This window comes from Chrysochloris asiatica, unplaced genomic scaffold, assembly GCF_000296735.1.
Source record: "Chrysochloris asiatica unplaced genomic scaffold, ChrAsi1.0 scaffold00036, whole genome shotgun sequence".
Taxonomy (NCBI): Eukaryota; Metazoa; Chordata; class Mammalia; order Afrosoricida; family Chrysochloridae; genus Chrysochloris; species Chrysochloris asiatica.
This window is the reverse complement of record NW_006408554.1, coordinates 18,390,694-18,413,911: the sequence shown is the minus strand read 5'-3', so window position 1 is coordinate 18,413,911 and position 23,218 is coordinate 18,390,694. Positions and strand designations below refer to the sequence as shown.

Sequence of the window (23,218 nt, the reverse complement as noted above, 5' to 3'; positions counted from 1 at the left end):
TGTGGCTATGCCACTGACTCTAGGCTATATATATATGTTTTAACACAAAAGTTTTAAAGATAGGGAAAAGATGGATGTGAGATGGTTAGTGTACCTTAGATGAAAGCATTGCCTCTCCAAAACAGTATCTGAGATGAGACCTGAAGAACAAGGAGTCAGTGATTCAAAGAACATTAGGAAAAGCCATCTAGCCTGAGAGGAGAGACAGTGAAAAGTGGCGAGATGGGAAGTGATCAAGGAACAGAGAGTAGCCTTCTGTAATTGTATATAGTGAGTTCAGGGGAGAGTGGTCACAAGATGAGGTGGGAGAAGTAGGAGGTAAGAAAGAGCTGGATCATTCAGCGCATTCTAGGTCATGGCAAGGCGTTGAGATATTTATTAAATTGGAAATCACTGAAGGACATTAGTCCTTAACTGGCAATGGCTAAGTCTAAGATAAGCACTGTAAGATAAGCATTGGACTGCTAAACTCATAGTTGGTGATTCACCCACTAGCTCCTCCTTGGAATCACTTTAAAGGGTCACTATGAGTTGGAACAGACTTGATGGCTCTTAACAAGCCTAATCGTGTCCAATGCTACTTCCTTGGGATAGCAAAAAACAGATAATACAAGCAATTTCATGCATCTTTAAAAATCCAAATTGATGGCAAGGGTATTGCACTATTCCTCCTACTTAAGCAGAAATTAGATTTAATTTTATCCTTCCCTGACTTTGCCATCATACTCCTTTGAAAATATCTTCTATGCCAACACAGAGCAAACTACATGCCTCTTCAGGTCGCTGTGACATGTAATAATCCCGGACATTAGTCAATATGTTGGAAACAGAAATTAAATCATAAAAGACATTTCTGCTTCCAGATTATGTAGAAATGACTTCATTAAATTTCCTTTCAAAAAATATTTTCCCCAAAGCTGATATCTCCTTAAGTGATTCTGTTACAGGGCTCTAATGAAGACCTCCGTAGACTGAAACATCACTAATGGTGCCTGCCTGTATCATTTCAGTGATGAGAAGTCTGGATGCCTTCAGTTAATACAATCCTCTCCGAGCATTAATTGAGCAATTCCTAAAGGAACAAAATGACCTAGGGAATAAAAACGGAAGCACTTTCCTTAGGGTGCAGGTATTGACATAAAGCAAATATCTTTAGAGGTAAGCAGTGTGGGTAGCTAGAGAAAAGGTGCCAATTATGGTGGTACCACAATATCCCATAAGCCAACACTGCTCTCTTCCCTTTCCTCTCTTTCATTCCTCCAACATCTAACCTGACTGCATTTCTTACACTTGTACATCCCTGTCTCCATGTCCTTGTAACTCCTACTTCCACCTCCACATCTTTGAGTCAGTGAAGTTTCTCAGAGTCTGAATTTTCTTTTCTAAAAAGGAGGATGACACATAGCCCCTTTGATTGTTTTAAATACTATGGAACATTATATAAAATAGAGATTATACAGGAGACTAAGTAAGAAAATGTGAAATGATCTGGGGTTAGAAAAACAAAAGGAAAGAAAATGGTCAGCATTTCTCAAGCTAAAAGAATTGAGAAAAAAATTCAAGCCTCGACTTGAAATACTGAAGGATTCTTTGGGCAAAATATTGAATGATGCAGAAAGCATTAAAAGAAGATGGAAGAATACACAGAGTCTCTGTGCCAAGAAGAAATGGTTGATGTTCAACCATTTCAGAAGGTAGTATATGACCAAGAGCCAATGGTACTGAAAGAAGAAGTCCAATGTGCACAAAGACATTGGCAAAGAACATGGCTTCAGGAATTGGTGGAGTACAAATTGAAATCTCTCAACAAACTGAGGCAGCACTGGAGACACTCCCTCAACTATGCCAAGAAATTGGAAGACAACTACTTGGCCAACTGATTGAAAGAGAGCTCTATTTGTTCCCATTGCAGAGAGAGGTGACCAACAGAATGCAGAAACAATCAGACAATATGACTAATATCACATGCAAACAAAATTTTGCTAAAGATAATTGTTAAATGGCATCAACATTACATTGACAATGAATTGCCAGAAGTTCAAGCCAGAGTCAGATGAGGTTATGGAACAAGGAATACCATTGCTGATGTCAGATGGATCTTGGCTGAAAGCAGAGAATAACCAGGAAGAGGTTTACCTGTGCTTTATTGACTATTCAAACACTTTTGACTGTGTGGATCATGACATAGACCTCATTGCAGAGAATGAGTATTCCATAACACTTAATTGTGCTCATGAGGAATTTGTACGTAGACCAAGAGGTAGTCATTCAAAAGAACAATAGGACACTGAACGATTTAAAATTAGAAAAGGTGTGCATCACGGATGTATTCTTTTACCATACTTATTCAATCTGTATGCTGAGGAAATAACCTGAGAAGATGGAGTATATGAAAAAGAACGTGGCATTAGGATCGGAGGTAGACTCATTAACAACCTTCGACATGCAGATGATACAACCTTGCTTGCGGAAAATGAAAAGGACTTAAAACACTTACTGAGAGGATCAAAGACCACAGCCTTTGGTATATGTTGCACTTCAATGTAAAGAAAACAAAAATCCTCATAACTGGAGTAATAAATAACATCATGATGAATGGAGGAAAGATTGAAGTTGTCAAAGACTTCATTTTACCTGGGTCCACTAACAGTCAAGCAGCAATCAAGAAATCAAATAATGTATTGCATTTGTACATCAAATAATGTATTTAAAGTGTTCAAGAGCAAAGATGTCAGTTTGAGGACTAAAGTGTTCCTGACCTAAGCCATGGAATTTTGAATCACCTCATATGCATGTTAAAGTTGGACAGTGAATAAGTAATACCATAGATTTATTGATACATTTGAGTTATGATGTTGGGGGAAAATATTAAAATAGCATGGACTGCTAGAAAACAAACAAATCTGTGTTAGGAGAAGTACAACCCGAATGCTCCTTGGAAGTCAGGATGGTGAGCCTTCATCTCTCATACTTTGGATGTATTGTCAGGAGAGACCAGTCCCTGGAGAAAGATATCATGTTTGGTAAGGTGGAGGGTCAGAGAAAAAGAGGAAGCGAAGACCCCCAATGAGATGGATTTGCATAATGGCAGCACCAATGAGCTTAACAACGATAGTGAGGATAGTGCAGGACTGGGCAGTGTTTCATTCTGTTGTACATAAGGTCACTATGAGTTGGAACTGGCTCAATGGCACCTAATAATAACAAGTGAGAAAATGCATGTGAACAGATAACACGGACCCTAACATTGATCGCCAGCTCCACCTCATTGCAACCTTATATATAACAGATATATGCAACCTTATATACAACATTCCCCAGTCCTGCATCATTCTCAACATTACCAGCTTGTTTGAGTCTTTCATTATGACGACTATTCCAATTCATCTCACCAACGGGTCTCATTCATCCTCATTAGTCCACTACTTCACCAAACACGATGTCCCTCCTGATGAAATGTGCAAGGCAAGCGAGTTGGACAATATTCTGTTGGGATCCATAGGGTTCTCATTGGTTATTTTCTTTTCCCTAGTGTTTCTTAACATGAAAATTCTCTTGAAATCTGTACACTCTGGGTGGTCTTCCAGGCATTTGAATAGCTGGAAGACCTGGTGATATAGCTTTCAACATCATAGCAGCATGCAAACCTCACCAGTAACAAACTGACAAAAGGGTGGTATGATATATTGATGTCATCTATTAACATTAGTTTTCCCTCAATCATCTTACCCCTTTCAGTTTTCCCTATCCTTCTCTTCTCTTGCCCATGCCAAAGGCAAAAAGTTTTTCACATAGCCATTGCACACTTCAACTGTAGCCTTTGAGGTCCACTGGTACAGAACTTGATAAACACAGAAGTTTATTCTATATTGTAGCAAGCCAAACTAGATCTCTATTTTGTTCATTTCAAGAGGTTTCAAATTTTAAATGATCCTCTTATAATTAGTTTTAAAAGAAGAATTTTTAAGTGAAGCTAGGGAAAGTTAACACCATCATGTTGAATTCTATAAACCAAAAGAAACCCATCCAAGGAAAGAATTAACATGCAATTAATGAAGAAATAAAATCTAAGTCCTTCTGAGTCACTCTCCTGTAAGCAGAATTCAGGAACCCAGGTTATTTTTATCTTCTGGCGTTGCTATCCCATTGGGCCTAAGATTCTTTTGCTCCCAGCTGTATGGAAAAAGAGAGAGAGAATGCAAGTAATTGGAAGATTTTTCTAGGGGCTAGGACTGGAAGTTTTGCACAGCACTTATATCGGCATTCCATGGGTCAGAACATAATCACAGTTCCCCACCAAACAGCAAAGAACACTTGACCACATGCCACAGGCCAGAACATAGTCAGAGAGCCTCACTACCTGAGGAAATAGGATTTGGTGAATACCTAGCAAATTGCTAAAATAAGGTTTTATTTCAAATGTTGTTAAGTGTCATTGAGTCAATTCCAACTCATAGCGACCCTGTATAGAGTTTCTGAGGAGTGACTGGTGAGTTTGAACTGCTAACCTTGTGGTTCAAAACTACTTTGAGAACACTTAACAACAAGAAACGTTTCCTATGTTACTTTCTGGCTTGTAAAAGTGAGAAGGAGGGAGCTGGATGAATGGGAAAATATAGCTATCAAAGAATACTGAAGAAACCAGGATTGCCAGAAGAATGAATAGCATAGCCTTGTTGTTGTTGTTGTTATGTGCCGAGTCGGTTCCGACCCATAGCGACCCTGTATAGGGTTTCCGAGGGTGTAAATCTTTACGGGAGTAGAAAGCCTCATCTTTCTCCCACGGAGCAGCTGGTAGTTTCGAACCGCTGACCTTAAGGTTCACAGCCGATTTGTAACCACTACGCTATCAGAGCTCCTTACAAGGAATAAAACCAGAATGCTCCTTAGAAGGAAAAATGACGGAAGTTCATCTTTCTTACTTTGGACATTTCATCAGGAAAGACGAATTATTAGAAAAATACATCATGTTTGGTAGCGAGTCAATACAAATGAGAGAAACCTTCAATGAGATGGGTTGACACAACAGCCACAATATGCAAATATATCAAAGACCATGAAGATGACACAGGATAAGACAATGTTTCCTTCTATTATACATGAAATCAAAGTCAACTCAACAGGAGCTATCAGTACCATCAACAACATTTCAAGTGTTCTTGCACTGGAGAAGCAAGTGGAGAACTAGGATGCAAACCCCTAAAGGATTACAAAATAAATAAGAGTAAGTCGTACCGCACAAAGCAGATTACCTAACTTCAGCTCAATATATTTATGTCCTTACATTATCCCAAAGCCCCGTTGTGTAAGCTTTTACTTAAATGGCTTTATTACCTGGGGAGGAAAACAATTGGAATGCTATTAGTGTAAATTTAATACTATTTATTAACCTGACAGATAAACAAATGCTTAGAAAGTTATCCTACAGATATATTCATATATGTGCAAAAACATTCTTCATTGTTTTCATTAAAACATTTTAATAGCAAGGAAAGATTAGAAATTACCCAAATGCCTAACAGAAGAAAACTAGCTAAGTAAATAAAAATACATTATGCAGCCACCAGGAAAGAATGAAGAATTCTCTGTACTGGAATGCTTCCAAAAGAGAGTGAGTAAAAGAGCCAGGTGCAGAAGTGTGTATAGCATGCTACCAAGTTCGTGAGAGAAACAAGAATCCTGTAAGTATCTGTATGGATAGATAATGTTTCAGAAAGGATATAACAGAAACCAGTTACACTGGTCTTCTCTAGGAGGGAGGAGTGTGTGGTTTGCAGGGAAAAACAGGAAAAAGATTTATTATACTTTTTTTTCTTTTTTCACCTTTAGGATTTTTAATCATATGTTTAAAAACCTATCAGAAAAATTCTAATTGATGAATAAACAACTAATAAACCAATAAATATCATACCATAACCTTAAACCTAGAGTCCCTGATCAGTACAAACTATTAACACACTCAGCTGTTAACCAAAGAGTTGGCGATTCAAGTCCAACCAGAGGCACCTCAGAAAAAAATCAGTCGTTGAAACTAAATGGAGTCCACTATTTACTCTGACACACAATGGGTGACCTTGACAACAATGGCTTTCAGTCTTAATCCTGCTATTGAGAGCAGAGTGGTGGCTCCACCCAAGCCATGGTATTTTCAATAACCTCATATGCACGCGAAAGCTGGACAGTGAATAAGGAAGACCATAGAAGAATTGATGCCTTTGAATTGTGGCGTTGGAGGAGAATACTGAAAGTACCATGGACTGCCAAAAGAACCAACAGATCTGTTTTGGAAGAAGTCCAGCCAGAGTGCTCCTTGGAGGCTAAGATGGCCAAACTTCGTTTCTCATACTTCGGACATATTGTTAGGAGACACCAGTCACTGGAGAACGACATCATATTTGGTAAGGTGGAGGGTCATAGAAAAAGAAGAAGACCCCCATCAAGATGGATTGGCAAAGTGGCAGCATCAGTGGGCTCAAGTGTGGCAACAATAGTGAGGTTGGCCCAGGACCAGGCAGGCAGTGTTTCGTTCTGTTGTACATAGGATCACTATGAGTCGGTACTGACTCGATGGCACCTTACAACAATTCAAGGAGCAGAAGCAACTCCTTGAAGGGAATGTGACTGGGTCATTGTTTCTGAAGTCTGGGCTGCATTCCCCTTCAGTCTCCATATAGAGGGGCTCTTTCAGGTGCCAACTTAGAAAACTCTAATAGTTATTTTTTACTATGGAAGGTGGGGGTTTTTGTTTTTTGTTTTTGTCTATTGGGGTTTATTTGATGGACTCTGTTTCTCACAATTTCTTCAGCGAATCTAAAGCTTAGGAAAGTAAACAGCAAAAATGGGTGATCCATAAAATTCAGGTGTTAACTAAGGCTACTAAATTTGTCATTTGGGATATAAATACCAGAGTAAGATTTTCATGATACTGTAAAAAGTACCTAAAGTAGACTAATCCAGAATAATAATATAGTATATAGCATGATTTAAAAATTTGAAAAACTACTCAAGTTTTCCAGTTGGTATTTATATTAGCACATTCCCATCTAATGACATAAAGTGGATTAGCTTTACAGATGCTTAATGTATCAGGGCTCAGTGAATCTGGGGGTAAAGCAGATAGCTTATGTATATCTGAGAGTATTTTAATATTAAACAAATAAACCACAATTAGATGGGAAGGGCAAAGGCATATCCTCTTGCATACTTAACTGTGGGAAATGAAGGTCCCAAATGTTTGTCCTCTATACTCTTCAGAGACTCACTTAAAATCATGTTATCTGCAAGTCTATGAAGTGAGACCAACAGAACAACAAGATACTAAATGGCCAGGAAAGGTATGCACCAGAATTGTATACTTTCACCATACTTATTCAACCTGTATGCTGAGCAAATAATCCAGAAGATAGATTACTTGAAGAAGCACATGGCCTCAGGATTAGAGGAAGACTCGTTAACCTGTAATATGCAGATGATACAACCTTGCTTGCTGGAAGTAAAGAAGACTTAAAATGCTTTCTGACGAAGATGGATTATACCTTAATAGAAACAAAACAAAAATCCTCACCACTGCAGCAATAAAAAAATGTCATGATAAATGGAAAAAGAATTAAAGTTGTCAAAGACTTCATTTTGTTTGGATCCATAATTAACATCCATGGAACTAATAGTCTAGAAAGCAAACAAATCTGCTGCACAAGTGTTTAAGAGCAAACATTAGTTTGAGGACTAAGGAGTGCCTGACCCAAGCCATGGTATTTTCAATAGCCTCATACGCATGTGAAAGTTGGATAATGAGTAAGGAAAACCACAGAAGAGTCTATGCATTTGAATTATGGTGTTGGAGAAGAATATTAAAAGTACTAGGGACTGTCAAATGAACAAACAAATCTGTGTTAGAAGATGTACAACTAGAAAGCTCCTTATAGAAACCAGGATGGTGAGATTTAAGACTCTTATACTTCAGATATACTATCTAGAAGGACCAGTCCCTGGAAAAGGACATAATGCTTGGTAAAGTGAAGGGACAAAGAAAAAGAGGAAGACCCCCAACGATATGGAGTGACACCGCGGCAGCAGTAATAGGCTCAAGCATAACAATTGTGAGGTTGACACAGGACCAGGCAGTGTTTCAGTCTGTTGTGCATAGGGTTGCTATGAGTCAGAGCCAATTCAACAGCCCCTAAAAACAAATGAAGTGAGATGGCAGAAGATTGAAATAAAATGGTTGAATGGAAGGATTCCCAGTCTAGGACTGGGTGGACAAGGACCACCTCCATTTGCTCCACTAAAACCTAAGCTGTGCTGAATATGGAACTGGGTTTTTGCTGAACTAAAAACTAAAGAAAACTAAATTGGACTATATAGTAAATGCTATGGAAGTACATAGAAAAAGAAGATGGAGACGTAAAAGAGACAAGAAGGAAGAGACTAAATTAGGGTGAGAGGTAGAAAGAAAAGGAGATTGGAGTAATGTAAGGAACTTTAAGAAGGATAGATGTCTAAAGAGAGTGTTCAGGTTCAGTATGCTGGGATCTAGGAGCTCTGGTAGCATAGTGGTTATGAATCGGGCTGCTAACCTCAAGGTTTGCAGTTTGAAACTACCAGCTGTTCCACGGGAGAAAGATGAGGCTTTCTGCTCCCATAAAGATTTACAGCTTCAGAAACTCTGTACAGGACTGCTATGAGTAGAAACCGACTCCATGGCACATAACCAACCACCAGGAATCAAAAGGGTGCACTCCCTCCTGGCTCTTCTTTGACGGTAGTAAGATCTTTCTGTTTCTTAGATGGCTCATTTCAAACTCGTAAAAATTACAAGCTTTTACGATCACAATGAACTGTTAACAATCCCAATTGAGTCTTATTATATAGGCAACATATTTTCCCACCTTTTCTTACCCAAATTCATCAGGAAATGTTGTTTGGTGGGAATTACAAGGATTATGGTGAAAAGAGTCATAGGAAGTAATTCACTGTGCTGCAATTCCTCAGGTGCTTTTTAGAATTAGATATATGCTGTCTTTTGTGCATAAGGATGAATCGACAAAAGTTTTAAGTTGAAAATAAGTGGGGCGGGGGGAGGAGGGACGGGGAGATGATTGCCATCAAGTTAACTTTGAGACCTCCACGTGTGTCAGCGGAGAACTATGCTCCACGGGGTTTTTAATGGCTGACTTGTCAGAAGTAAATCACCAGGGCTTTCTCCAGAGGTACCTCTTAGAGAATTTGAGCACAAATTGTATCACCCAGGGAGCACTGAAAACAAGAAAGTCTTACCTTACTTGGGTTGAATTATTAAAATTGAGACTATGATTCCATTATACCTTTTCAGTGTATTTAATGCGTGGGGCCTTTGCCATCAGCACTTGCTGATCAAGGCCAGCAGACTTTAAGGGCCTTTGTTGCTGTTTGTTATGTGCCGTGGAGTCGGTTCCGACTCATAGTGAGCCAGTACAGGGTTTCTGAAGCTGTAAATCTTTATGGGAGCAGAAAGCCTCATCCTTCCCCCACTGAACAGCTGGTAGTTTCGAACTGCCAACCTTGAGGTTAGCAGCCCGATTCATAACCACTACGCTACCAGAGCTCCTTTTAAGGGCCTTTAGGCTTCCAAATTTTAGTCTTTGAGTTTATGAAAGAGGCTTTATGAGCACTAAAGATGGCGGATCGAGTAGATGTGCAGTGAAGAGCTACACCAGCAACAACACAGAATACGGAGCCAAGCAGGCTCAGGGGATGGTGCTAGAACTCTGAACCACATATAAAGGAATATTTAGAAGCTTAGAAGGCTTACAGCTAGAGGAATTTGTAACAGAATTAAGAAATCCAGTGCTTTCTAAATCAAGACACTCAGCTACTCCTGCAGCCGCCATCTTGGGAGAGACAAAGTGGAGGAAGGTCAGAACAGCCACAAACGCCTGACAGAACCGTGGAGATACAGGTGGGACATTCTTTTTTATTTTTGTATTTGTTCATTGGTCTCGGCTGTCTGCCCACCTCCATTCTGGGGACTAGAGGGGATGCCTGAGCGAATGGACACCCACCCCCACCCCTGGAGGGTTCTACTACGCATGTGCACAGATCTCCTCGAAATTTAAAGTGACAGTTTCCACTTAAAAACCAAACGGCCACCACTCATCTGTCAGTTTGTCGTACTGTGGTGGCTTGTGACTTGCTATGATTCTGAAAGCTATGCCACCGGTATTTTAAATACCATCAGGGTCACCCATGGTGGACAGTTTTCAGATGAGCTTCCAGAGAAAGACAGACTAGGAAGAAAGAGTGGTGAATTACTTCTGAATCTTTAGTCACTGAAAACCTTATGAATAGCGGAGAAACGGTTTTCTATAGTGGAGTCAAATCCTACTCATTGTAAAGTAAGTACATAAAAAATAAAAGATGAGCCTAGTCAGAATTTATTTTAAAAATAACCTACCACTCAGTTCAGTTTTCATGGTCGGTGATTCACTCAGGTTTAGCCAGCCCAGGAGTTTTTCTAGCATTGAACACACAGCTATTCTTTGCTTACTTAAGAGGCACCAACCATGTGCAGTCATCAAGCAGCAGAAAATAAAGGAGGTAGAAAATAATTATACGAGCAAGTAAATAATATTATGTCCAATAGTTTTGTGTGTACCTTGCCCTTTTATATTTGTCTCCATAATTTCCTCCTTTTCCATGAAGCCAAAAGAACTAGATAAGGTCTGACTCTTTGTGGTGATGTGGGTTAATGCGCTGGACTGCAAGGTCAACTTGAACTCCAAGGTTGGTGGTTCAAGCTCACTGGCCACTCCTTGGAACCCCTATACAGGGTCACTATGAGTTAAAACTGACTCGATGGCACTTAACAACAACAACCATTACTGAACATTCTGATCAAAGATTCTAGAGCAAAATCCTGATTGAAAGGGGGAAATGCAGAACAGAATTTCAAATTTTCATGAAATCCTGACTTTCCAGAATCTTTGATGCTGGATGAACACCAAAATTATTGCCCTGAGATAACCTTTAAACCTGAAGCCTTAAATTTTAAAAATATCCCCTGAAGTCTTATTTAAATAGAACAACAGTTCAGCTTAATTAGTAAAGAATGCATGCCTTGAGCATTGTCCTTTTTTAAGAACTCTCTATAAGGGATCAAACTGACTACAGCAACATGAAAGATAAAACTTTAGGAGTCTGTGAGTTTATGTTAATGGCAGAAAAAGGAATCTGAGAACGGTTGTACAACCCGAAAAATGTAATGAATATCACAGAATTGTCCATGTAGAGATTGTTGAATTGGTTTATGTTCTGCTCTGAAAATACTCAACAAGACCACTTTCAAAGGATATTTTGGAAAGATTAAAAAAAAAAAAAGTTTAACTGTTTCAGCCACCCATGGAATCTGCCTTCTATTTAGATATAGAAGAATTAAGATAGCAAGAAACCAATGGCAACTTATTTTATTGAAGATTTAAAATTAAGAGATAGTTTCCATAAAGTTAATGTCCTTACCTTTCACCCACCACTCCTCTGTCAGTCTGTCATACTGTGGTGGCTTGTATGTTGCTGTGAGGCTGAAAGCCATGCCACGAGTATTTTAAATACCAGCAGGGTCACCCTTGATAGAGAGTTCAGTGGAGCTTGTGGACTAAGACAGACTAGGAAGAAGAAAAGGCAGGCCACTTCTGAATGGTTAGTCACAGAAAACCTATGGATAGTAGCAGAACATTGTCTGATAAAATGTCAGAAGATGTGTCCCTCAGATTGGAAGGCACTTAAAATATTACCGGAGAAGAGCTTTCTGCTCAAAGTAAACTCAACCTTAATGGCATGAATAGAGTAAATCTTTCGCGACCTTCATTTTCTGATGGCACAACTCAAATTGAGAATAAAGAGCTGCAAACATCCATTAATAATCAGAACATGGAATGTACAAAGTATGAATCTAGGAAAATTGGAAGTTGTAAATCCTGAAATAGTAAGCATAAAAATTGATATATTGGGCATTAGTGAGGTATGATGGACTGGTATTGGCCATTTTGAACTGGACAATAACATGGTTTACTATGCAGGGAATGACAAACTGGAAAGGAATGACATTATTTTCATTGTCAAAAAGAGAATTTCAAGAATTATCATGAAATAAGAAGGATAAGTACATGCTGCTTGGCGGGCTGCTGGCGCCTGGCGGCAACAGCATGACGAGCGAGTGGAGTTGGGGTGGGCGCCAGACGAACTGGAAGCGGACGTGAAGTAGCGTATGTACAACTATGCACACCTGAATGGCTGGAGCAACAACGGCAGCTAAAGCATGACGCAGGACCAGCTGGGCTACCCCCAGCACGTGGGCCTCAACGCTCACGGGCCTCCATGCTCATGGCACCGAGCAGATGCAGCCCCCTGCAGTACAACTCCATGACCAGCTCGCAGACCTACATGAACGGCTCGCCCACCTACAGCATGTCCTACTCGCAGCAGGGGACCCCAGGCATGGCTCTTGGCTCCATGGGCTCTGTGGTCAAGTCCGAGGCCAGCTCTAGCCCCCCAGTGGTTACCTCTTCCTCCCATTCCAGGGTGCCCTGCCAGGCAGAAGACCTCCGAGACACGATCTGCATGTACCTTCCCGGCGCTGAGGTACAGGAGCCCGCCGACCCCAACAGACTTCACGTGTGCCAGCACTTCCAGAGCGGCCCTGTGCCGGGCACTGCCATTAACACTGTCCCTGTCGCACATGTAAGGACTGGCCTGCGGACTGAAGGGGGCAGACATTTTCCCAGAAACAAAACGAGAGAATTGGAGGGGCTACAAAGGAGGAGAAAGTAAGAGACGGCACAGAGAAAAACCGAACCGCTCCACAACAAATAATCCCGTAACACACAGCAAATGACCGCTGTAGACAAGAACACCAGTCCCATCCACGCTAGCGCAAAAACTGCGAAAACTTTTATGAGCGATCCTCGACTTCTTTTTCGGGGGACTATTTTTGTACAGAGAAAACCTGGGTAGGTGGGAAGGGACCTTGTATAGATCTGAAGGGGAAAAAAAACTTCGCAGAACTTTTTAAAAGTTCTAGTGGTGTGGTAGGAGCTTTGCCGAAAGTTGGCAAAAGACTTTACCAATAATATTTAGAGCTAGTCTCCAAGCGACGAAAAAAAGTTTTAATATTTGCAAGCAACTTTTGTACAGTATTTATCGAGATAAACATGGCAATCAAAATGTTCATTGTTTATAAACTGAGAATTTGCTGATATTTTTCAATGAGAGGCTTCTTGCTGAATTTTGATTCTGCAGCTAAAACTTAGAACAGTTGCAAACATGGAAAGAAGAAAATGACTTAGATTTGGACATTTTAATTGTTTTAAAATTGTACAAAAGGAAATATCACTCTAAGTATTGGCAAAACCATCTCCGTGGTCATCTTTAAAAGGGCAAAAGTTTTAGATTGTACTAAATTTTTAAACTTACTGTTAAAATGGCCATGCAGGTTGACATCCTTGGTAATTTATAATAACTTTTTTGTTTCACAACTTTCCATTTTAGGAACAACATGAAATTACTGTGTTTAAAATATTTTCTTATGGTTTGTAATATTTCTGTAAATTTATTGTGATATTTTAAGGGTTTTCCCTTTATTTTCCATAATTGTGTTTAAAGGTTCTGTATTATTTGAATCAGTCTGCTGAGAATCCATGTATATATTTGAATACCATCCTTATAACAGGCACATTTTCAACTTAACTTTTTACTCCATTATGCACAGTTTGAGATAAATAAATTTTTGAAATATGGACACTCAAAAAAAACACCACAGAATTATCATTAAGTACAACGTTGTCTGTGAGAGGATAGTATTCATATGCCTACAAGGAAGATAAGTTACAAATTTACACACCAACTACTAAAGCCAGTTATGATAAAATTGAAGAATTCTGCCAATTTCTTCAGTCTGAAAGTGGTCAAACATGAAATCAAGAAGCATTGATAATTACTGGTGATAGGAATGAGAAAGTTGGATTAGAAGAAGAAGGAGCAATAGTTGGAAAATATGACCTTGATAATAGAAAGAATTCTGGAGACTGAATAACTGGTTTCTTGCAAATACCTTTTTTCAACAATATAGACAGTGACTATACATGTGGAACTCACCAAATGGATTACAGTGAAGAGACAATGGAGACGCTCACTAGTATCAGCCAAAACAATGCCAGGGGAATACTATGGAACAGACCATGAATTTCCCATATACAAGTTAAGGCTGGAGAAAATAAAAACAAGGCTATGAGAGCCAAACTATGGCCTTGAGTATATCCACCTGATTTTGGAAATCATCTCAAGAACAGATTTAATGCATTAGACACTAATGACCAAAGACCAGAGGAGTTGTGAACTGACATCAAGAACATTATACATGAAGAAAGCAAATGGTCATTGAAAAGAAAGGGGGTGGGGGGGAGAAATGACGTCAAAAGAGACTTCAACTGCTCTTGTGCATAGAGAAACTAAAGCACCTGGAAGAAATGATGACGTAAATAAACTGAACAGAAAATTTCAAAGGGTGCTCGAGAAAACAAAACACATTATAATAAAATGTTCAAAGACCTGTAATCAGAAAACAAAAAGGGTAGAACATGCTCAGCCTTTGCATTTCTCATGATGAGAGAGCTAAAGAAAAAAAATCAAGCCTTGGGTTGCAATACTGATGGATTCTATGGGTAAAATATTGAATGGCATAGGAAGTCTCAAAAGAAAAATGAAAGAATACATAAAGTCACTGTGCTAGAAATAATTGACCCATGTTCAAGCATTTCAAGAGTTAGCATTTGAACAACAACCAATGGTATTAAAGGAAGAAGTCCAAGTTGCACTAAAAGCAGTGAAGATTTTAAAAAGGCTCCCGAAATTGACTAAATACAAATTGAAATGGCTTGGGTCCGGCTCACCTCAAACTGACATCTTTGCTTTTTAACACTTTAAAGAAATCGTGTGCAGCAGATTTGTCTAATGCAATAACGTCATTTGATTTCTTGAATACTGCTTCCAATAAGTGTTGCTTGTGGATCCAAGTGAAATGAAGTTTTTGGCAACTTTAATCTTTTCTCCATTTATCATGATATTATTTACTGGTCCAGTTGTGAGATTATCTGTCTTCTTTACATTGAGATGCAATCCATACTGAAAGCTGTAGTCTTTAATCTTCATCAATAAATATTTTACCTCCTCTTTTCTTAAAACAAGCAAGGTTGTCTCATTTGCATATCACAAGTTATTAATCCTCCAATACTGATGTCATGTTTTTCTTCATATAATCCATCTTCGTGCTATATTTGCTCAGCATACAGATTGAATATGTATGGTAAAAGATTACAACCCTAGTGCACACCTTTCCTGATTTTAAACCATTCAGAATACCTTTATTCTAATCAAACAGCTGCTATGTACAGTTTACTCACAAGCACCATTAAGCATTCTGGAAAACCCATTCTTCACAATGTTATTCATAGCTTGTCAATATCAACACAGTCAAAAGCCTTTGTATAATCAATAAAGCACAAGTAAACATCTTTCTGGTATTCTCTGCTTTCAGCCAAGATCTATTAGACATCAGCAATGATATCTATGGTTCCACATCCTCTTCTAAGCTCAGATTGAATTTCTGGCAACTCTCAGTCAATGCACTGTCACAGCCGTTTTTGAATTATCTTCAGCAAAATTTTACTTGCATGTGATAGTAATGATATTGTTTTATGATTCCCACATACGTTTGTATCACCTCTCTTTGGAATGGGTGCAAATATGGATTTCTTCCAGTTGATTGGCCACGTAGCTGTCTTCCAAATTTCTTGGCATATGTGAGTGAGTGCCTCCAGTGCTGCATTAGTTTATTGAAAGGTACCAGTTTGTTTTTGTTCAATTCCTGGCATCCTGTTTTTCTCTAGTGCCTTCAATGCAGCTTAGACTGTTTCCTTCAGTACCATCAGTTCTTTATCATATGCTACCCTCTTGAAATGGTTGAACATTTCTTTTTGGTACAGTGACTGTATATTCCTTCCATCTCCTTATGATGCTTTCTGCATAATTCAATATTTTACCAATGGAGCCCTACAATATGACAAGTCGAGGTTTGAATTTTTTCTCCAGTTCTTTCCATTTAAAAAAATGTTGAGTGTGTTTTTCCCTTTTGGTTTTTTAACTCCAGATCTTTGCATATATCATAATACTTGACTTTGTATTCTCGAGCAGCCCTTAGAAATTTTCTGTTCAGTCTTAGACTTCCTCATTTCTTCCATTCACTTTAGCATTTCTATGCTGGAGAGCAAATTTCAGAGTCTATTCTGACATCCAGTTTGGGGGTTTCTTTCTTTCCCGTCTTTTAAATGAATTTTTACTTTCTTCCTGTATGATATTCTTGATGTCATCATGCAGCTCTTCTGGTCTTCGGTTACTAGTGTCCAGTGCATCAAATCTGTTCTTGAGAAGGTCTGTAAATTCAGGTAAGATATGTTGAAAGTCATGTTTTTACTCTCATTGACTTGTTTTAAATTTTTCAGCTTCAGCCTGAACTTGTATATGAGCAATTGATGGTCTGCTCTAAAATCTGCCATAGGCCTTGTTTTAGCTGATTATATTGAGTTTTCCCACAGATGTAGTCAATTTGATTCCTGAGAATTCCATCTGAGGAGGTCCATGTGTATAAAATAGTGATTGCCTTTTATGCCACTTAAAGACGGTATTGCAATGAATAAGTCACTGATCTTACAAAATTCTATCATGTGAGGCCCTATTTTCCAACTATTGATCCTTCCTCTCTGCTTGTAACCTATGCATTCCAATCACCTATAATCAGTACATCTTGATTTGAAGTACATCTTGATTTTATGTTTGATCATTTTAAACTGAAGAAGTTGGTAGAGTTCTTGAATTTAATCATCACTGGCATTAATGGTTGGTGTGTAAATTTGAATAATAGTGACATTAACTGGCCTTCCTTATAGGTGCATGGATATTATACTATCACAGACAGGGTTCTACTTCATCTTGAAATGTTCTATTTGATGATGAATAGGATTCCATTCCTCTTCAATTTGTCATTCCCAACATAGTAAATCATATGATTGTCTGATTCAAGGTGGCCAATACCAGTTCATTTCAGCTCACTAATATTTAGTATATTGATATTTATGCATTCTATTTCATTTTTGTGTGGCGCTGTGGGTTAATGCACCAGACTGTAAAGCTGTTTGAACTGTAAGGTTGGCAGTTCAAGCTCACCAGCAGCTCCTCGTAAAACCTATACAGGGTTGCTATGGGTCAGAACCGAGTAGACGGCACTTAATAACAACAACAAAAATTATCCTAGATTCATATTGCATACATTCCATGTTCTGATTATTAATGGATGTTTCAGCTATTACTCATTTTGAGTTGTGCCTCATCAGCAAATGAAGATACCAAAGGCTTTACTCCATTCATGTCATCATGGTCAACTCTGAGGAAGCAATACTTCCCCAATCATATTTTGTGTGCCTTCTAACCTGAGGGGCTCATCTGGCACTATAATGTTGTTCCACTACTATTCATAAATTTTTAAGTGGCTGGACATTCAGAAGTCTGCCTTGCCTCATTCCTAGTCTGTCTTAATGTGGAAGCTCAGCTAAAACCTGTCACATGGGTGGCCCTGCTGGTATTTAAAATACTGATGGCATAGCTTCCAGCATCCCAGGAACACACAAGCTTCTGCAGTACGACACACTGACAGACAAGTGGTGACATGTTTAATTAGATGAGACCTAACAAGCTAAATTGATAAGATTCCAAAGTATAGCTGGTCCATCGGTTTCTGAGATGATATATCTTCAGCAAAGCAAACTGTCTCTTCTTTCTCCAGTGGGGTTGGCTGGTGTATTTGAACCTCCATCATTTGGTTACACATCAGCATTGAACTTACTGAGCTACCAGGCCTCCTTTCCCCCAGCTTATTGTATGTATATGTGTTTTCAATTTGTTTACTTGTTTACCTGTGCTTTATTGACAACACAAAATCATTCGACTGTGTGAATCATGACAAGCCATGGATAACAGTGTGAAGAATGGGAATTCCAGAACACTTGATTGGTCACATGAGTAATCTGCACATAGATCAAGAGGCAGTCATTAGAATAGAACAAGGGGATATTGAATGGTTTAAAATCAAGAAAGGTGTGCACCAAGGTTGCAGACTTTCATCATACTTACTCAATCTGTATGCTGAGCAAATAATTAGAGATGTTGGGCTAGATGAAGAAGAATGTGGCATCAAGACTGGAGGAAGACTAGCTAACAACCTACAATATGCAGATGACACAACCTTGCCTGCTGGAAGTGAAAAGGACTTGAGATAGTTACTAAATAAGATAAAAGATTACAGGCTTAAGTATTGTACCTCAGAGTAAAGAAAAGAAATCTTTACAACTGGACCAATAAATTGCATCATGATAAATGAAGAAAAGATTGAAGTTCTCAAAGACTTCATTTTATTTGGACCCACTAACAATGTACATGGAAGTAGCCGTCAAGAAATCAAATGATGTATTGCATTTGGCAAATCTCTGCAAAAAAAATCTCTTTTTTAATACTTAAGTAGCAAAGATGTTAGTTTGAGGACTAGGGTGCACCTGACTCAAGCCATGGTATTTTCAATTGTCTCATATGCATTTGAAAGTTGGAAAATGAATACGGAAAATGGGAGAAGAATGCATCTGAATTACAGTGTTAGAGATGAATATTTAAAGTATCATGGACTCCCAGAAGAATAAACTCATCTCTCTGGGAAGAAGTACAGCCAGAACTCTCCTTAGAAATGAGGATAATAAAATTTTGTCTCTTGTACTTTAGACAAGTTGTCAAAAGGGATCAGTCCCTGGAGGACATCATGCTTGGTGAAATGGAGGGTCAGCAACAAAGAGGAAGGCTAAATGGATTGATACAGTAGCAACAATAATGGGTTCAAATATAACAGTTGTGAGGATGGTGTAAGAACTGGCACTGTTTTGTTGTTTTGCACAGAGTCTCTATGACTTGGAATCAATCTGACAACACCTAACAACAAGAACATACTCTTCATAAATGGCAAGATAATGAAAGGCAAAGAAGACCAAGCAAAGTCTAGATAGAATAAGCACTGAAACGCTAAACCCAAAGTCAGCAGTTCAAACCTACTGCAATTCCTCAGAAATGCTATACAGCATTGCTATGAGTTGCAACCAACTCAAGGCACTTAACAACAAAGAGAAATTACAACTGAGTGCACATGTGATTCTGTACCAGATTGGGGGCCCTTTTTTATTTTTGTTATATAGGAAAATAGTGGCACGCTGGCAGAATTTAGATAAGATCTGATGTTGAATAACTACAGTTTTGTAAGAAAACATTCTTGTTTTTATTAAATACACATTGAATCATCGAGGGGTTAAAAGACAAGGCATTTGCAATTTAACCTCACTGATTCAGAAAAAAACCAATTGTGTATGCGTGTGTGTGTGTACATGTGCTTTCACAATGTACAGAGCAAAGTGAGAGAAAAAATGCAAATGGATAAAATGTCAACATTTGTGTAATGCGGATAAAAAGCATACAGGGATTCTTTGCAACTTTTCTTAAGATTAGAATTATTACAAAATAAAACACTTAAAAATGAACAAAGTTTCATTTGTAAACGACAAGGTATAAATAATATTAAATCATAATTCATGACATACTACAGAGAAAAATAATTAAAATTAATTAGCACTCAGAATTTGGAATGGGAGCACTTAAATTTGCCCCAAGCCAGAGCCCTGGCAAGGGTCATAGAATTATGGCGATCCTACTGAGAAGTGATGAGACCTGAATTGTTAATATCTTTAATAGTTTCATTAACTCAGCTTCCACTCATTCAAGGGCACCAATTGTAGGGTTTCAGAGAGCACAAAAGGCACTGTGTAGTTTGTAAGACCTTTTCAGCTTGAAGGCAAAGAAAGGTAAAAGTTAATTGTAGTAAGAGAGTAGCATCAATCCACACACCTGTAAATAGCTTATTTGGGATAATGTCTTTTAGAACATTACATACTGCGATTATTTTACCACCCCTTAGCACACTTATATTCATGCAAAGTAGAAGTCTATAAATCTTAACTATGCTACTTTAATTGCACCATTTCAGTATCAAACTGATTCAGTCCTCATTAATTTAAAGTGCACACTCAATTCTTTATTTCATCATTAAGAATACAGAAAATGTACACATACACAAAAAAGGAAATATGGATCAAGAATCCTAATAGCCCTTAGGAATCTATTAAAGTTGCTAGAATTTATAAAAATGACTGAATAAAAAGAACAGAAAAGATTCTTATTCAAAAATAATAGTGGAATGCATGAATAAATGTGAGGATAAATCAAAAGTATTGCTATAAAGTCATAGAAACCTATTATTAAAATGTGGGTTTTTTTAAAAAAACTTTTTATTGTGAATTGAGTGAAGGTTTATAGTGTTGCTTTGCATTCAACAATTGAACACATCTCAATGATTTTAATCCCTTTCCTGTGCTTCCCCATTTACATCTTATATTTTACAAATGAACAAAGCAAAAATATTTTATGCACACATATAAAACAAATATATATATATATTCATTTACATGTCCTAAGGTCACATTCTACAATCCAGTCTCCTGCCCACAGGCACACAGATCTGTGTTGGAAGAAGTACAGCTAGAGTGCTCCTTGGAAGTCAGGATGGCCAGACTTCATCTCTCATACTTTGGACATATTGTCAGGAGGGACCAGTGCCTGGATAAGGATATCATGTTTGGTAAAGCGAAGGGTTGGAGAAAAAGAGGAAGACCACCAGTGAGATGGATTGGCACAGTGGCAGCAGCGATGGGCATAGCAACAATTGTGAGGATGGTCCAGGACCGGACAGTGTTTTGTTCTGTTTTGCAAAGAGTAGCTATGAGTTGGTACCTACTCGATGGCACCTAACAACAACAGGTCACTTATTCTTCTACCTGGGTAAGAAAAAATACATATATCCCCCTTCTCACTTCAATTTATTTTATACAAATGAAGCAGAAATTATGTTGTTACTGTTAAGTGCCATCAAGTCTTGGAGTCCTGGTGTAGCACTATAGGATAAGCACTGGATTACTAACTGCAAGATCAATGGTTCAAACTCACCATCTGCTTCTTGGAAACCCAATACAGGATAAGACAAAATATAAAAATACGAATTTTCACTTGTGTTTACTTTATACAGTTGAAGTGAAATGATGTTAACTATGGGCAAGGTAAAATTCCCTAATTACAGAGTTGAAAATTATTTTATTGTGCCATTCAGTTTTGTGAAAAACATACAAAATGATTTTTTTTTAGCTGAATAGAAACTATAAAAAAAAAAAAGTGTCTGTCCTAGGCTTCAAAATTTGAATGGCAATTTTAAAGACTATGAAGTACCCAGAATATGAGTAGAAATTGCCATGACTAAGTGACCGTGAAATTTTCCCCAATTTAGGAAGTATCAGAAATAGGACTTGATCCTGGGTGTCCTGCCATTGAGCACTTTTTTCATCGTTTGCCCAGCTGGGAAGCAGAATAGATGGAATAGCACTGTTGTGAAAATGGAGTCATATGCAATCCATGCTTCCAAATACCTTGTGCTGGGCCACAAATTAAAGAAACTTGTGGGAACCCAAACATCTGACAAAAGAGAAATGAGTTAACAGTGCCTGTCGTTTTGGGACCTTATGCACGGATAAACACATCACAGAGTCACCAGCACCATATGGGTAAAAGAATAGTACATACTGGATGTGTAAGGTATTTGCCAATTGTTCTCCAGAACACTTAATCAGGACTATAAGGGGTTTCTTTTAACACCTCAAAACTAAACTTTTACAGTGTCCACAGTGTGGTTACAGGTGCATGGACGTGCAGTGTCATGCAAGATCACAATACCCTTGGATAGTAATCCTCTGTATTTAATCCCAAATTTAGGTTTCAGCTCTTCAGTGAGCAACTCACTGTAAGGAGCATTGTTGATTGTTGAACTTTTGTCTTGGTAACTGTTCCAATATTGACCCTTTAGAATCCCAGAAAACTGTAAGCATCAATTTTCCAACTGGTGGTTGACTTTGGAATTTTTCTTTGCTGGTGAATGGGATGTTTCCATTCCATACTCTGCTGCTGACTCTGAGACTCGTAGTGATGAATCCATGTCTCATCACCAGTAATGATTTTTTTTTAAAGAAACTTAGCTTTCAGATGAAGCTTAAAATAGAAAGTGCTAAGCCCTGTGAAGTCCCTGTAGTAGCTATTGCATCATTACTAATCTTTTGACTCAATGTGTGCCAAAAGTCTTGTGCAAAGAGAAGCTAATTCAAAGAGCTGATCTTTCTATCATTTTAAGCAAGTGCAAAGCTAATGAAGATGATTTCTATGGAACAAACTGTAATTGGGGACCAAACTTGGATTTACCAATTATGATCCAGAGAGCAAGGTTACATCAAACAGTGGCTTCTGAGGGGATCTACTGGATCAGTTAAATTCAAGGCAGAAAGGTCAGCTTAGAACGTTATGGTGACAGTTTTTCAGAATTACAAGGGGCAACCTTAATAGATTTTCTCAAAGGAAACAAAATGATCCTGGGAGCTTATTATGAAAATGTTTTAAGAAAACTACTGTTGTGAGAAAAACACCAAGGAAGTTACACTAAGGAATTTTTTCTATCATGACAATGAACCTGCTCATTCTTCAAGTGTGGTGGTGGTTATGTGCTGTGGAGTTGGTTCCAACTCATAGTGACCTTGTATAGGTTTCTGAGGCTGTCAGTCTTTACAGGAAGAGAAAGCCTCCTCTTTCTGCTACAGAACCACTGGTAGTTTCAAACTACTGACCTTGAGATTAGCAGCATGATTTGTAACCACTACACTACCAGATCTCCTTTCTTCAAGGGTAGTAGGGTTGTTATATGAGGATTTCCTTACCCGATGTACTCTAAAGTAGAGTTGTTATATGAGGAAACCTTACCCGATGTACTCTAAAGCCTGGATCTTGCCCCTTCAGACTTCTTTTGTTTCACAAAGTCAAGGAACATTTAAAAGGTACAGGATTTGTATCCTTCAGGGATGCCAAAACCACCACTGATGTGGGTAAATCACAGTGCAGAATTTTTCAGGGAAAAGTTGTTCTTGTTGCTGTGTGCTTTTGAGTTGTTTCTGACTCA

At 38.4% G+C, this 23,218-nt stretch overlaps 1 pseudogene; it reads left to right on the top strand.

The window, feature by feature from the left end:
• The window catches only part of LOC102840295, a 105,214-nt pseudogene extending 92,410 nt beyond the window's left edge, over positions 1-12,804 (top strand).
• Positions 12,805-23,218: the final 10,414 nt, after the last annotated feature.